Here is a 17013-nt window from a genome sequence, read left to right as displayed (position 1 = left end):
CTATTTCTGCTTTATTGACTATGCCAAAGCCTTTGACTGTGTGGATCACAATCAACTGTGGAAAATTCTGAAAGAGATGGGAATACCAGACCACCTGACCTGCCTCTTGAGAAACCTATATGCAGGTCAAGAAGCAACAGTTAGAACTGGACATGGAACAACAGAGTGGTTCCAAATAGGAATGTTCCAAAAGGATGTATATTGTCACCCTGCTTATTTAACTTATATGCAGAGTACATCATGAGAAACGCTGGGCTGGAAGAAGCACAAGCTGGAATCAAGGTTGCTGGGAGAAATATCAACAACCTCAGATATGCAGATGACACCACCCTTATGGCAGAAAGTGAAGAGGAGCTAAAAAGCCTCTTAATGAAAGTAAAGAGGAGAGCGAAAAAGTTGGCTTAAAGCTCAACATTCAGAAAACGAAGATCATGGCATCTGGTCCCATCACTTCATGGCAAATAGGTGGGGAAACAGTGGAAATAGTGTCAGACTTTATTTTGGGGGGCTCCAAAATCACTGCAGATGGTGATTGCAGCCATGAAATTAAAAGACGCTTACTCCTTGGAAGGAAAGTTATGACCAACCTAGATAGTATATTCAAAAGCAGAGACATTACTTTGCCGAATAAGGTCCACCTAGTCAAGGCTATGGTTTTTCCAGTGGTCATGTATGGATGTGAGATTTGGACTGTGAAGAAAGCTGAGCACCGAAGAACTGATGCTTTTGAACTGTGGTGTTAGAAGACTCTTGAGAGTCCCTTGGACTGCAAGGAGATCCACGCAGTCCATTCTAAAGGAGATCAGTCCTGGGTGTTCTTTGGAAGGACTGATGCTAAAGCTGAAACTCCAGTATTTTGGCCACCTCATGCGAAGAGTTGACTCTTTGGAAAAGACCCTGATGCAGGGAGGGATTGGGGGCAGGAGGAGAAGGGGACAACAGAGGATGAGATGGCTGGATGGCATCACTGACTGGATGGACGTGAGTCTGAGTGAACTCTGGGAGTTGGTGAGGGACAGGGAGGCCTGGCGTGCTGCGATTTGTGTCCGCAGAGAGTCGGACATGACTGAGTGACTGAACTGACTGATAAAGGAAAAGAATCTGAGAAAAATATGTAACTAATCATTTTGCTGTACACCTGAAACTAACACATTGTAAATCAAGTATACTTCAATTACAAATAAAACACAAAACAGAATGAAAAACTGGGTATAGTTTTTACAATAGAATAGTACTTAGTAATGAGAATGCCCATATACAGATATATGCAACAGGGTGGGTGACCTGATCTCACAAACAATATTGAGAGGACGAAACCAAGCACTAACTAGTAATACTCTAGAATTTCCTAAGTTCTTAGACAGGGAAATCTAAACTATGGTGCTGGAAATCAAAATTCTGTTATCTTGTAGGGAACAAGGGGTTGATAGGAGGTACATAGGAAGTTTCTGAGGAGCTGGTAATATTTGGGCTCCCCATTGGGGTGCTGGTTATACAGAAGTGTTCCCTTTGGGAAAATTCCCTGGACTGTACACTCACAATCTGTATATATTTTTGTATGTAAATATAAATTTAAGAAATATAAGAGATTAACAACTGTACTGTTTAGGCCTTATCTGAATCTCAATTACAGTTGCATGTAAACATGAAGTATTATATAGGTAAAAAAAAATCTATTTTTTACAGTTCATTCAAGTTTTCACACTTGAATTGGAATTTATATACATGAGAGATAAATCTATATGGGGCAACTGGGAAAGTTGAACACCAGCTTGATCTTTGATGATATTAAGGAATTTGCAGTTGTGATACTGGTACTTTGTGGTTCTTAAAGGCTGCTGTTTTTTAGATATATATATATATATACACACACACACACATATATATGGGAATATTTAAGAATGAAATAAGATGATTCACATAAAAATGGTTCAGCAAGGGGAAATGGATGGGAAATAAATGCAATAGGACTGGCCAGGAGAGTTAACTGTTAAATGTTGATGATGGGCATATGGGGTTCATATTCTTCTCTTTACTGTTGCATATTTATAATTTTCCATAAAAATTTAAAAAGTAGAAAATCCCATTCAGAAGAAGAAGAAGCTTATTTCAAGCTTGTAGACCAAGTGGCCTATTTTAGTAAATACACATAAATAATGAATACATGTTAGCATAGTTCTCATGTATTATATTCATATTATATTCACCTATTAATTCCATAGACTTTTCTTCTCTCAAACGTTTTCTACGCTTGCATAAGGTTCATTCCTAATTTTCTTCACAACTAAAAAGCAAATCTGAAGGTTTTACTTGGCTACTCCCAAGCATTATTTTATATTTCTCTTTTTGAGTTATTTTAGACAAAACCGAATTTCTGAAGTGACAGAACTGTGCTCTAATCATGCTCTACAAGCAGCATTTAACGTTTCAAATCATGAAAATTTAACCCTGACCCCACAATTAAGGCTCTCTTTATCACTGGAACAAAATTATGAGTTGAAAGATTTTTAATTATTGTCATTCAAAATATACCAGGAAACAGATAAGTACCTCATGTCACTAGGCATAGGCAGAAAAGGTATATTTCCCTCTTGGTTTGTTTAATGCTATCAACAAATTTCATCGAACGAGCAAAATAAGAAAAGATATGAGCAAAGCCATAGCTCAAAAGCAGACGCCACGCCATGAAGCTTCGAAGAGTGAAGAAAACTCCCCAAACACACTTTAGTTTTTCACATACTTGGGAGCACATGCAAAATGCTTCAAGGAATCAGATCTGCTCCTGCTTAAACTTCTACTAAATTTCTGACAGACAGCATGAAGATAAGAATAATGTCTTCTGCATCTCTGATAGCACTCCTTTGTGTCTAAAAGAATCAGCTTTGTCTAAATGTCTAAAATCTGACTGCTGATAATATAGAATGTCTGCTGATAATACATAATAAAAGGTTAACAATATATAATAAGTGTTAAATGAATGAAAAGCTAACTGGTGCTAAAGGGTAGCCCTAAGGCTTAAGAGTCACTGATATTCATAGCAGAGGTTAATATCATCTTCAGAATAGACAGAGAAAGGCTAAGGGCGTGAAGCCAGGGAGCATGTAACAAGTACTACCTGCTCTTCTTGGGTGGGATGGTGGGGCCTCAGAGAGGGCTGGAAGAAGAGTAGGCCCCAGGTGAGCTGAGCATCCTTGCAAGGGCTGACAACTCACAAGAAGAAAGGGGACAGCAAGCTGGTCACTGGCTCTTCGACATGAAAGTAGCCAGTTCTTTTCCAAAGAAAACAGGCCCACCTACATATCTGGCCTGCACGGAGGGGGCTACCAAAGCTCCTTAACTCAGGGAACAACAAGGAAAATAAAGTTACTTCAAATCCTAACTGCTCTCTAAGGCGGATAGGTCCTAATGATGACCCTGATTGTTTTATCTCCATTTGGGGTTAAGATGGGTTTGGGCAAGTCTTCAAATGGGCTTGGTTAAGCAAGGGGAGCAGGTAGTGGCTTGAAGAAGCCCTGGATTGCTCTGCATAAGGGCCGGGGGAGAAGAAGGTCCTCTAAGCAGAACCCTAGACTCTTTATAACAAGGCGGCTCTGGGAAGTCCCATGGGGCCGTGCAGCCTGGGCTCGGGAACAGGGGCTGCCTCACTCACTGTCAATACATGATTAGGAATACCCTTCCCCCACTCTAGTAAGGAAACTTCATGGCGTCTACACTGCTCACTAATGCCCTTTGCTAAGTCAGTGCCCTAAGTGAAGGCCTCATGGAGCACTGAGATGTGAATGTGAGTGACTCCAACCCAGTTATGACCACCGAAGAGGTATGAGCAGAAGCAGATGAGGAGAGGTCAAGGGTTGTCTGGGTCCCATGGTAGTCTATCACCGGGGAGAACGTGGGGCATCCCACGTTCTGTAAAGTTGGTTTCTGTGAGGCAGTACTGCAGATGTACTAAAATAAATGATCAATAATTCCCTCTCAGCTTCTGGTGACGGGGGATATTCTCGGAGGAGAGGGACATAGCCTGACAAAGAAAGCAGTGGCTTCAGGAAGAAGCATGAAAGTTAAATGCCCAGGCTCTGCAGACAGAAGGAGTTGGTTGGAATTCCTGCTCCAGTATTTATGGCTCTGTGGGATTAGGCAAGTTACTGGACCTCCTGCTACTTACTTCCCTCATCTAAGCAAGGGGCTAACAAGCACCCGTGGCTCTCTCGGAGGATTATATATAAACATACGTATATTATAATCCATATAATGGATTATATGTAAGCTGTTTAGGCCAGTAACTGGCATATAGTAAGTGCTCAGTTCATGTTAGCTATTTTGTATTGCTGTTTCTATCTGGAAGTTCTTTTATGCTCAGTTGTTGGTCTATAGAGGGCTTCCCAGGTGTCACAGTGGTAAAGAATCCATCTGCCAAGCAGGAGACACAGATTGGATTCTTGAATCTGGAAGATCCCCTGCAGAAGGAAATGGCAACCCACTCCAGTATTCTTGCCTGGGAAGAGGAGCCTGGCAGGGCTGCAGTCCGCAGGGTCGCAAAAGAGTCAGCCATGATAGAGCTACTAAATAACAACAGCGAACTGGTTTAGAGAAATTAAGTTGAACACGGCAGGAAGGGAGAGTAACATCCTTAGTAAGATGTCTAATTAGTCAATCCCTTCCAAATGGTCAAAGGACTAGAGGGATTCTGGCAGATGTATGTTAAGGTGATCAACCCCCCAGGGTTGCTGTCCCACTAGACATGGGAGTCCTTGTCTGATGCCAAAGCTTCCACAACCACACTTTCAAATTCCTCTGCTCTGGCTGCCACAACAGCCGCCATGCGGCTGCACCTTCTCCATCTTCACCACACAAGGGGAAGGAAAAGGCTTAAGGCTTAACATCTTTTTGGATCTGATCTCTGGGGTCCTGGCTGCCTCCTCTGTTGATCAGGACAAAGAGGTTGGAAGGTAGGTACCCCAGCCACTTGGAACACATCTGCAGGGTGAACTGAAAGCACAGGACTCTCACCAGCAGCACCAGTCAGACATTCAGTCCAAACGGCAAAGTGAGACGGAGTCACAGCCCTCAGTGGCAATAACCTGGGCATCAGGCCTATGGTGGGAGGCAGTCAGTGGCTGTGGGGAGGCAGTGAGGCTGCTCCTCAAGACACAGCAGTTCTCAGGCTGCAGGGCTTCCAGGATCCAGCCCTGCTTCCCTCAGCAAGTTCTCCACAGGGACCAGGGCCAGGGCCCCCAATCAACCAGGCGGACAAGCAGAAGATGACGACCACAGTAGCGGCAGCTGCCATGCAACACACCTACTGTGCGCCAGGAAACATGCCAGGTGCTTCACACGTACCGTCTCTAATCTTTACAACCACACGAACACTCAGCTTTATGGCTGAGGAAACCGAGGCACGAGAGGGGAAGGTACTTGTAGAAGATCACCCAGCAGGCGCCAGTTAAGACTCACACTCAAGCCTGCTTGACTGCAAAGCCCCAGTTCTTTTCTCTACTACATCGTGCAGCTACTGGCTGTCAATCCCCATGTGCATCCAGAAGCATAAGAGGGTATTTAATTTCCAACAGGCAAACAACTGAGTAATTGAACATGAATTGCCAACTAGGTATTTGCCAAATACCATTGCCAACTAGGTGTTCGATCATGTGGGTCAATGTAATTAAGGGGCAGGAGGCAAGTCACCTTTGAATAGACTGGAGTTGCACAGAAAAGAATAAGCCCTCAGTAAGGAGTTAGGACCAAGTTCCAGAGGCCTGCCCATCCACAGAAGAGGGCTTGCCACTGCCTACCAGGATGGAGGAAATGATCTCTCATCAGGGACAGACTAAGACCTCAGAGGTAGGCTTTGGCTTTTAAAGCTTTTAATGACAGAAGAAAACCCAAATGAATGGCATTAGTCTGCATTAAAATGAACAAGGAGAAAATAGAATGATAAACCAGAAATTGGCTTTCAGAGGTTTCTTTCCCATCCTGAAAGCCTGTTATCAAACTGCAGGGAAGCCAAGTTCTTTGGGGACTGGCTGCCCAGCTTAAAGCCATGGCTGCATACAGACTTGTGAAGACTGCCTGCTGCCTGTGGGGGTTTAAGGCTCTCCACCCAAACAATGACATTTTAAGAAGAAGAAAATTAAAATTGACAGTATATCAGCTTAAAAAAAAAAACCACAAAAACCTCCTGCTAAACGACCAAGCTGGTGTCTGTGTGTTTTGTTCTTGTAACACACAGATTGACTCTATCTTCTAAGCAAGATACTGAAACTCCGCTCTTGACAAGGCAGCACTCATGCTAATACCAGGGCCATGGCACTTGGTGCCAACAGGTGGCATAGCCATAAGGCAGTCAGGGTGGGTCCCACTGTGTTCTTCCCTTGAATGTACTGCTGTTTAAACATCCAGGGTATCCTCAGGGCTCTTAAGCTCTCTGAGGAGGGAGCTGTATTTTTCACGATTCAGTGCGTGCGTACAGACAGACACTATGCTTAGTCTGCTGTCGACCAGCATCTACTGAGGTTTCTGCTGTGCCAGCCTCTTGGCAGGTGAACGTAATTTCCACAGCATGCCCACAAGGTATGAAGTGTTCCCACTGCCTAGTTGAGGTCGGTGGTTCACACAGGTCTGGAGCATCCTGTGGCCACAGTTTGAACGGGATACGGCTGAGCTTCATTCACACAGAGCAGTGCCTGAGCCCTCCTATGCTTTCACTACACCAAATCTTTCAGTGTATTTAATGATGGTATCATCCTACCTCTTCACTTTAAACTGAAACTTGTCACTTATTTGCTCTTCAGAAAAGACATAATTTCCATCTTCAGAATGGATACTTTTATACACGTCAGTATGACAGTAACAAAACTTGTGATCAAGCTCCTAAGGTGTGTCAAATTCCTTGGACAGGAAACCCTCTTTGGCCCCTCCACAAAATTTTCATTCCTGCTGGAGCCATGTGCGAAGTCACCAGCTGCTGCTTTCTTGCCTTTTCTAGTTCATTCTCTGCCAGATGACCAGTGACTCTTATTTCTGGTCACCAATAGAAGAACACTTTAAAATGTCAGATGAGGATGATGAAGAAATTAACATTTATTAAGCATTTAGTATAGTCTGAGGCCAAGCAAGGTGGTTTATATATCTCAAACAATTTTTTCAATTCTCATAATAGTCCACCAAGATAGCTATTTTTAACCACTATTTTATGTAAGTGGGAACAAGGCTCAACCAGGCCAAGCTAATTCTCTTTAGGTTACACAGGTTATACAACCAATGTGTCATAGAGCCAAGATTCAAATTCACATTTTTTTCTGTCTCCAAAATTTTTGTGCTTACACGGGGTTACTTCTGGTTACTTGGATCCTAGAAATGGATGAAACAGGTTATGCACACAGAACCATCACTTGATTACCCATTTCTGGGCCCCAGGCTTTCCCCACGTGTTACACTATGTGTGACAAAAAGCCTCAAATCAGGAGGGCTTCTGGAACTTTTCACAGTGTATCTGACTTGCCAACACACACAAGGCAACTCTTATCTTTATAAGACCTATTAGACACTTAGGGAAATGATGTTCTCCAGGGCACCTCTCATCAAAGTAAAACTTGAAAGTTCTAATTGGACTCAATGTGGTTAGGCTAAAATTAGAGTCGCCAACTCCTAAGTCTAAGTAAATCATTCCAATCCAAATCTTGTTTTCAATACTGCACAGACCAACGTATTTATGATACTAACTACACTGTATAATGCCAAGTGCTGTATCCTTAAAAGACTCTGAGTACCACCATCCTATTCTTGCCTCTTGGTCAAAATTAAACTGGTCACAGGGAAATGTAAACTCACTCCTGCAAAATTCTCCCCCACTTTCTTGTGACCTGTGAGGTATCCCTGGTCCAGATTCAAAAAGCTCATTTTATGGGGAAGATTTCTTTCTTCTTCTGACCTCAACATTCACAGAGCTGTACTGTAGCTCAAAATAAAGTCAGATTTTGGAAGGAAGAGAGTTTGAAATATTATGTAGAAAAATCTTGGCAATGAAACCTCTATCATATCACAGTCTCAAAGCCAGAGAATTTTATCTGGAAGACTGGCTAACAGTGATTTAGAAAGAAAAAACAATACCACAAACACACTTTTTGAAACTGAAGGAGGCATTTATAATTGTAAGTGCCCTTGGTTAGGAAGTCAATTTATGAATATGAGTGATGTAAGTCTCCTTAGTATCAAGTTACATATTTTTGTCCTGTAATACTTGGTTAAAAATGCAAAAAACCAAGAGCAGCCAAATTAAATGAAATCAAAGTCCATTTAACAGGCTGTCCTCTAAAATTCAAGGTAAAAACTGTCATCATTCAAAAGGTTCCAAGCAGGAGTCCTTAAGTATTAATGTTGAACAAATGAATGAATGTTTCTAAAACAAGGAAATAAGCATTATGGAATAATGCTTATTTATTATTAAATAATAATAATTATTAAAACATTTATTATTAAAATGTTTTAATAATAAACACAAGTGTTTATTCAGTGTGTATATCAACCCCAGGTATAATTATCTGAGAAGGTATAAAATGTGCAATAGTAGTTGTTCAATAAATGCTCTACCATCACTGTCAGCAGTAGTCTTAGAGGGGTTGCCATGTTTTGCAAATACAAATGCCCTTAGGGAAGGTATTCAGACCACATATCAGTCTGTAAAGGTTTTCGTCATTTATATTATTTCTCTCCTAACATGTCAGATCAGTCACTCTGAGGAATTGTCTTTTGAACAGTATGGGGGAGGGGGCAGAGTGATTTCAGAGTGAGGAAACAGTGGTCCACAGTAATGGGTTACAAAAGAAGGGTCTGGGAGGCAAAGAATATTAGTAACTAAGAAGAGGTGAACAGGACCCCTGAAGTGAGAGGCAATAGAGAAAGGGGAATGGGGGGATGGTGGTGGTAAAGACCATCTTGAAAAAGACACAGAAAGTCAAACTCCAACTCAGACTTATACTATTTCTGGAAACAAAAGTGATACTTTTAAAAGTTCCAAATCCTATAGAAAAGGGAATATTCTGACTTCTGTTTGCCTTTAGGTAAGGTATGATACATCTGAACACCTTTTGGAAACTTAGTATTTGAATTTAAGTTCAAAAAATGTCTTTCCCAAAGAACGCTGACATAACCATGTTCTAAGTCAATGAATGGTCTCGATAGCTCCAGCCAATGAGGTGTAACAAGTGACAAATAAAAAAAAATAATTTTGTATGAAAGAGGAAACACACTAACCAACAGACCTGCTCATATGGGAACCAAGGACATTGCCCTATTGGCAAAGAATGAGGCTCCCCTGGATGAGTCCATAAACGTCAGGTCCAGAAAGGAAACACAGGTTTCCCTTTTTAAAATAGGACAAAAGGAAAAGAAGCTTCCGAACTAAATCAACCAGGTTGGACCTGATGACACTGTATGAAAAGCAAAGCCACAGATGTTTAGAGCCACGCAAATCACACCTAAGGTTAGAACCAAAACATGTAACTTCTCAGAGAGATTTCAGGAGATTTCAGGTTCCAAAAGGAGAGCCGTTGTCTGCAACTACCAAGAGCCACACGCTGTGCCAAGACCCTCACCTGTGTTAGGACACTTAGCTGGCACAGCAGCTGGCTCTTACCTTCTGAAAAGCCGTGGAATCACTGCGAGTGGGTGAATGGGGCTTAGAGTGATTTCAAAGGGCAACTCCATGCTCACTGCTTTGGGCAATTACCTCTGAAGCCAGAAATTTTACAACAGTAGATTATGGTTCACCAGCCAGAAGCTGTTATTCTTGTAGCAAAAGCTTCCAGCCAGTACAGCTCTAGCTGGGCCTCTCCAACCATTCTTGACTATGCATCCCCTCGATAAAAATTATGAGTATTAACTGCCAATATAGCCATACTTGTAAATTACAGGCTTGAACTACAGCCCTAAATTATAGCAATTACAAAGCATATGGAAAGATATAAATTAGAAAACAATTACATTTTAAATAGAAATACTAACATTTTATTCTCTTAACCCAATGGATCAGGTAGTACATCACATTTGGAGACAACTGACATCTTGGCTTTTCACCTCAAAAATATTCTCACTGAGCACTCTCCACTTTACGGGTCCCCAAGCCCAGGAGAAAGTGAGAGAGAAGTGAGATAAGCCTACACACTTGGTCATTACAGGTAACCCATGCCCAGTTTTTTAAATACCCAGACTCTAGAAGGGACAGAGCCACTTCCTTGATTGGCACCCGACAAGCTCTTTCCAAGAGTGAGTGGTACAAATTGCCCCTGCAAACTGATGTGAAAAGGAATGGCAGGGAGATATATTTTCCAGTTCAGTTTAGCTACGAATTCCATCTCTGTCTCATCTAACCCCAGAGTCACTCCCAAGGTCAAGGTCAAAAACAAATCTGGTAAGAAGATCTGGGCATGCTTTCTTCTTTCTTTTGCTGGACTGTAGTGATTCAGTGACATTAGCCAGGCCATCCAACACCACTGGGCCTCATTTTTTCATATAAATGTTGGTGCTCTATTGAGAATGACTAAGGATTCTCCTAGATATAAAATTCTAGAGTTCTGAAAGAAAATTTCTAAGATGCTAGTTTCTCTCATTCTATTTGCTCCATAGAGTCAAATGCTGAATGTAATAAAATGTCAGACGTGAATCATTAAGGAAATGCACTGACCTAGGAAAGAAAGCATCATATGTTTGGCTGACATTTATCACTTCCCCATCCCTCATCTAACAACAATATAGAAGATGTCAAATGAATTAGTACATGAACCAGACCAAAAAGATCAGGCAAGAAAGCTATCTCTTTGAAGGAACATGAGGGCTGACTCTAGGTAAGACACATACCTTCTTTCTCTCCAAACACTGATGTATGTGTGTTTATATGTGTGTGTCTGCGTGTGTGGGGGTGTGTGTGTGTGTTAGACCAGTGAGCACACACACACCTGCAAATGCACATGAAAAATCACATAATGTCTTAACTCTAAAGGGAGCAACCCACTCCAGTTTTCTTGCCTGGAGAATCCTATGGACAGAGGAGCCTGGCAGGCTATAGTCCACGGGGTCGCAAGAGTCGGACACGACTTAGCGACTAAACCACCACCACCACCTAAAGGGAGCAGGCATCTTATGTACGTCAACGAGAACTTGATCTAGAACTATGTTACATATCATGGAGATGATTAACCAGCTGTTAAGCACACAAAGTCATAGGATGTTTTACTTTCAGAGAGTCCTGGCAAACATGGGTTTTGGGATAAGCTCATTTTGACCCAGAGAGCACTGAGATTCCAGTAGCCTCCACCATTCAGAAGCAGTGTGGAGACTGCCTCTCATAAGTTATCTGTGTGCGCCTCAATTTCCTCATCTCAAAGATGAGTATTTTTCTCTTAAGGCCAAACTAAGTTCCTTATTTCTCATTGTGAAAATTTAAAAAACAAAATATCCAGCAACAGATGGTTAAATATTCTGTGGCACCCAAAAATCCATTAAAATGAAGCTTATAAAGATGGTAAAATATTAAAAATTGTTACCATATAAATGAAAAAAAGGCAAACTTTTACCTAGAATATCATAAAAGGCAGAGGGTATTACAAAAATGTGAAAATGAAACAGTCAAAGTCACAATTTTTACATGATATTTCCCATTTTTTCCTTTTTTCTGGTGGCACTTTATGTTTTTTGATAAAGAACACATTTACATTTATAGGAAGAAATACAGTTAAAAATTCATGAATCAAAAACAGTTTTGATTTCACAAGGTGGAAAGGATTCTAACCAAAGAAAAAACTTCTGTAACTGCTGACTCATGTTAGCCAGAAAATCTAAGAGGACAACTCAATTCTATTGCTTCCTCTTATGAGAATAAAAACTTCAATCTCCAGGAATCAAGTTTGGATTCACTCTTGTCATCTTGAATCCACTTGCTTCTAAGTGCAGCATAATTTGTTAAACTGATACAAACATCAAAATGTAGTTGGGCATGAAGTCTACACCCTAAGCTACATATGAGCCACATGTGGTGCGTAAAAAATAATCTGTGTTAAAATGGTATGTGAGTGGGGGAGGAACATAGTATGAATATTCTCAGGGAGATTTTTAATAAAAATGGAGTGTCCATTTTCCCCTTGAAAGCTGGCTTTGAGGAAATGTGGAACTAAAAATGATTACAGAGAGAAAAGAACATTTAGGGAAAGTTTTGATATATTCAGTGCTCATTAAATAATCATTTATTCTCCTGTAATATGAACTCTTTCTTCAGGAAAAACATTCAGAACTCTTCGGAAAATGTGAGATAACAGCATCCCATTGTAGGTTACAATGGAAGCATTTCGAAATTGCTCATTTTTGGTGATTCTTCAAGGGCAAAGGAATCAGAGAAATCTACATTTTCTTCTGGGCAACTGGGCCATTAGGAGACTAAAAACTCCTGCTCAGTAACATGATGAATTCCAAGGGAATTCGAAGACCACCCAGCAGCATTTTAGTGTGAATAACAGCAAGTTTAAAAAAAAACAAAAAGAAGAAAGGAAACAGTCCAGCTCACGGCCGGAGCTCCAACCCAGGAAGTGAGCCCAAACCAGCAATCTCAGCAGCAGAGGGACTTTGCCTGATTCCTCCCTGATACTTTGTTCCACAAAGGGAAGGGGTGTGTACACACAGATCCTGCCCTCTAGGGGCTAGCAGTCTGAAGAGGTGAACAGAAAGCAAACTGACAAACACCACTTAGCGATGTTAGCACTATCATGGAGATGATACGAGAGACCAGAGAGAAATGTGAGCTAAGCCCAGCGCACAATAACTAACTGGTCATCTGATCTCAGGTAACCCTCACTGTCCTTGTGGTCATTTATAGCTTCTTCTGGAAAATTCTTCTTGTGGTTGAGCATGACTGTAACTGGCATGGGAATATCACCCTATTCATCTTCTCTCTCTCTCTAAAGGAAGGGTAACAGGAAAGAGCTGGGCAAACAAGAACCTGATCTAGGCTGCAAAGCTGGGTCCACAGGCATTTGCACCAGCCTCTCCCACAACTGCTATTTGCTTAACAGTGCACTTGATTGACCCCGGAGAATGCTTTGTTTTATTTTGCTTCAATTTTTCTTTTGATCCAGTGAAGATAGGTGTAGGAAAATAACATCTCCCATTTCAGGAACAGGAACGCCACAACTAAGCCAGTTCTCTCTGCCTACAAAACGGGATAAAGGGGCCTCAATACAAGGACTTCAGCATCCAATAGACCCAACAATGCACAAATACTCATGAGATCAGAGTGAATGACTTCAAACTCTCACAAATGGAAGGGCAGAGAGATGTCCCCTAGTATCCCAGTTTGGGGTGGAGATAATCTGGAACAAAGAATGAAGAGAAGCTAAGTTTAGAAACTGAGAGTCAGAAAGACCTTGAGATCCCTGGCAGGGTGGGACACAGAGGGGAGGGGATAGTGAACTTGAGAGGGAAAGGGGAAAAGTGTGGAAGGAGAGGCAGGAAAATCCCACAACAAATCTGGGTTTTGGTGTGATTTGTGTCCCACATGACATGCGTCACAGAAGCCTGTCAGACATATGCTAACATGTTTTCTAAAAACTGCAGATGGATTATGCCTGTATGGCAAGGACAAGTGAATGCCCACTGAATGACATGGTAATAACATTCCTCATAAAACTGAGCACCTTCTAGGAATCAGGCCTTATACACACACACACACACACACACAAAGCTCAGTTAACTGGGGTTATGAATATTATTTCCATTTTATAGATGAGAAAACTGAGACTCAAAGACTTGAAAGACCTAGCAGAGGCAGTATTTTACCCTGAGGCAGTCTTGCGCCTACGCACGTGTTCTGCACAGTTAAGCTGGGAGAAGGTAGGAAGTATGGGGAAATGAGGTGGATGCAAGAGCCTCTGACTACAACTTACTGACGAATGAAACCCTGATGACCCTTAACGCACAACACAACAGCAAAGAGCACTAACATCTAAAAGGGTTGTAAAAATCATGGCCACTGAAGAACGCACCTGCAGGAATTAAAACCCTGCCTGCTGCTCAGCTGCTGTTTAGGACGTAGGCCAGGTTCCCAGCACCTTGCCAGCCACGTTCCAGAAGGAGAGCTGCCTTAGTTTGCAATCGCCGGAACCACCGCTTGCTCTACCTTTGCAATTAGTCAAAACTAATCAAAACGAACACAAGTGAGTCAGCTGTGAAATCCCTGTTCTTTACCATGGGCTGTGTGGTGGGAGAGTGCACAGATGGAGTTTCCTTTTTAAAGGAAATGTTTTGGCACTGGCCTCTGTTAAACAGTTTTCCCTTGTTTCCATCTGGTTTTAGTATTGGAACACGTACATGAGAGAATGGAAAAAGAAAATTCTGTTGGCGTGCTAAACCACTAGAAAAGCTGAAGTGGTCGACAGCGCAGCCTCCCAATCCTTGGAGACTAAAGCGCTTTGTGCAAGGAATGTTGCCACATTGTTATTAAGGAAAGGGAGAGTTCGGTTTCTTGGTTCCAGGCCTGTCCTAAAGTTTTTTTTTTTTTTTTTTTCATGTGCACAGATGGAAAGGAAAGGGACCCAGATTTGAGTCTCAGCCTTATCACCATCTAGCTGCCAGCCCCTGGGCAGTGTCTCAACCACTCTACACCCTGGCTGGTTCCTGTAAAGTAGAAACTACAACAAAAGCCACGTCACAAGGCTATTGTGAGGATTAAGTGAGATAACACCTGTTAAGTGGTTTGTTCTCCATTTTTGGACTCTCCTTATTCATAAGGCTTTAGAAAAGACAAATGATTATTACCACTGCTTTTCACAGGAAGGGATCTAGAACCATCGAGGAAACTCTAAAAAACACTTAAAGGCATCTACTTGTTTCATTGCATAAATGAAGAAAAGTTCATACATGGTGGTGCTCTTGTGAGGAGCCTCTCAGAACTTCCCAGGGGAATCAATCTTCTCTAAGACTCAAATACATCCTCTGACACTCTCACTCTATTGCAGGGTTTCCTTAACAGCCCAGCTACTAGTGTAGAGGACTGTCATCGTCCAGCCAAAACCAACCAAAGCCTAAACTGGTAGGAAAGTAGAGTAATTCCCAAACATGATTATCTCTAGAGCCGGGTGAGGGAGGGTGAGAGAAGATGTTTGGTTTGGGAATATCTCTTTCATACAACTCTTATGCCTAAGAGACAGACAGAGAGAGGAGCACAGTGTCTAAGGGAATATAGGCCTAGAATCAAACCACCTGGGTTTAAATCTCTGATCTGTAACTCACAAACCCATGACCTTGGGCCAGCCAATTAACTTCCGGAGGCTGTTTCCTCATCTACAAAATGAAGATGGTACTGTTATTTACCTCATAACATTGTTAGAAGGATTAAATAAGTTAATATATGTAAGGGCCATAGAACCATGCCCAATATATTGGTCAATTTATTGAGTTCCTACTCAATAAATACTATTACTACTGTTAGTATTATTACTGCTCCTAAATCAAAGAGGAGCTGGTGCTTCCCTAACTGTACTGAGCACTGAAGCATGCGACGGAGTCACGGTAGGTGCTACATCAAAGGTTACTTACAAATGACATCAGGTGGCAACATTTACTCAGCCAGAGGATGTTTCAGAAAAAAACCCTCTTTTAAGTTCATGTAACCAACCAGTGGTCACATACGATTGTGAGAGCCGGACCATAAAGAAGGCAGAATGCCCAAGAATTGATGTCTTTGAACTGTGGTGCTAGAGAAGATTCCTGAAAGTCCCTTGGACAGCAAGGAGATCAAACCAGTCAATCTTTAAGGAGATCAACCCTGAATATTCACTGGAAAGACTTATGCTGAAGCTCTAGTATTTTGGTCATCTGATGCAAACAGATGACTCATTGGAAAAGTCCCTGATGCTGGGGAAGATCAAGTGCAGAAGGAGAAGACGGCATCAGAGGATGAGAAGGCTAGACAACATTAAGGATGCAATGAACACAGGGAAACTCTAGGAGATGGTGAGGAACAGGGAGGCCTGGTTGCTGCAGTCCATGGTGTCGCAAAGAGTCCGACATGACTGGGCAACTGAACAACCACCACCACCACCACCACCAAGGATATCATCCTTGCAAAAGTTTTAATCCCATCTGTCTCCACATATATCACAAAAGGGCCAAATTCTCAATGTGAAGTATAACAGAAGACATTATATTTTTCTAAATAAAAAAAGATGTGGAAAGATTCATATAATCAAGACACTGGAAATAACTTTGCTTTTTATTGCACTGTCTTCTAGAGCTACTTACAGTTTTAGGGCTGGATTTACATGCCCAATCTCTATAATTAAGAGATAAAGCCTCACCCTGATGTATATCCCAAATGGAGGAAAGTCTATTACTCAAAAATCTCGGAAATGAGATAGAAGACACAGTACAGGTCAAAACTGTAGATATAGTCGAGATCAAAACGGTTCAATGTCTACGAATTTTGAAGAGTGGTTCACTCTATGCCACACCTGCCTCTTGGAAAAAAATGGTGAAGTGCTGTGATAGTTCAAGCACGGCCACTGGGGTGACAAGAAGTGAGTGGATTTCAGTCACTTCAAAAGTGGTAACCTGGGACACCTCTGAAGAACACTGGTGCCTTCATCTGGGAAAAGAAATATACACCACTTAAGCAAGGTAGGGATATTTTGAGGATTAACTGCAATTAAAACAAGACAACAAAACAGAGACAGGATGATTTTTCATCTATATAATATCTGAAAGATATTTCAATATTATAGTAAAGAATAACAAATATATTTCATTATTATAGTTGTCTTATATTTCTTTCTTCATTGTTAATAGCTTTGTCCATCTCTGAGTTCAATGTAGATTTCTTCATTTTTCCTGGATAAAAACTCTTGGAAAGTGAGCTCACCACTCCTGAATAAATCATTTCTATCAAGGTCAAATTTCATCTGTCTTGTATTTTTCCTTTTCTTTCCTCTAATATCTATAGATCTTGAGATGAGATCTAGTCTGAGTTTAGAAAGT

General features: G+C 41.5%; 1 protein-coding gene and 1 long non-coding RNA gene across 4 annotated transcripts in view; one reads left to right on the top strand and one right to left on the bottom strand.

The window, feature by feature from the left end:
- Positions 1-17013, bottom strand: part of STXBP6 (syntaxin binding protein 6) — a 262455-nt gene that overhangs the window by 163513 nt on the left and 81929 nt on the right. The gene's annotated exons all lie outside the window — the stretch shown is intronic.
- On the top strand, positions 642-15744 carry LOC120875429. The gene is made up of 3 exons (XR_005723958.1): positions 642-653; positions 4374-4383; positions 15659-15744. It is a non-coding gene; the product is annotated as an uncharacterized LOC120875429 (long non-coding RNA).

Source organism: Oryx dammah, unplaced genomic scaffold (genome assembly GCF_014754425.2).
Source record: "Oryx dammah isolate SB20612 unplaced genomic scaffold, SCBI_Odam_1.1 HiC_scaffold_16, whole genome shotgun sequence".
Taxonomy (NCBI): domain Eukaryota; kingdom Metazoa; phylum Chordata; class Mammalia; order Artiodactyla; family Bovidae; genus Oryx; species Oryx dammah.
The sequence above is the reverse complement of the archived record's forward strand: the minus strand, read 5'-3'. Positions and strand labels throughout refer to the sequence as shown.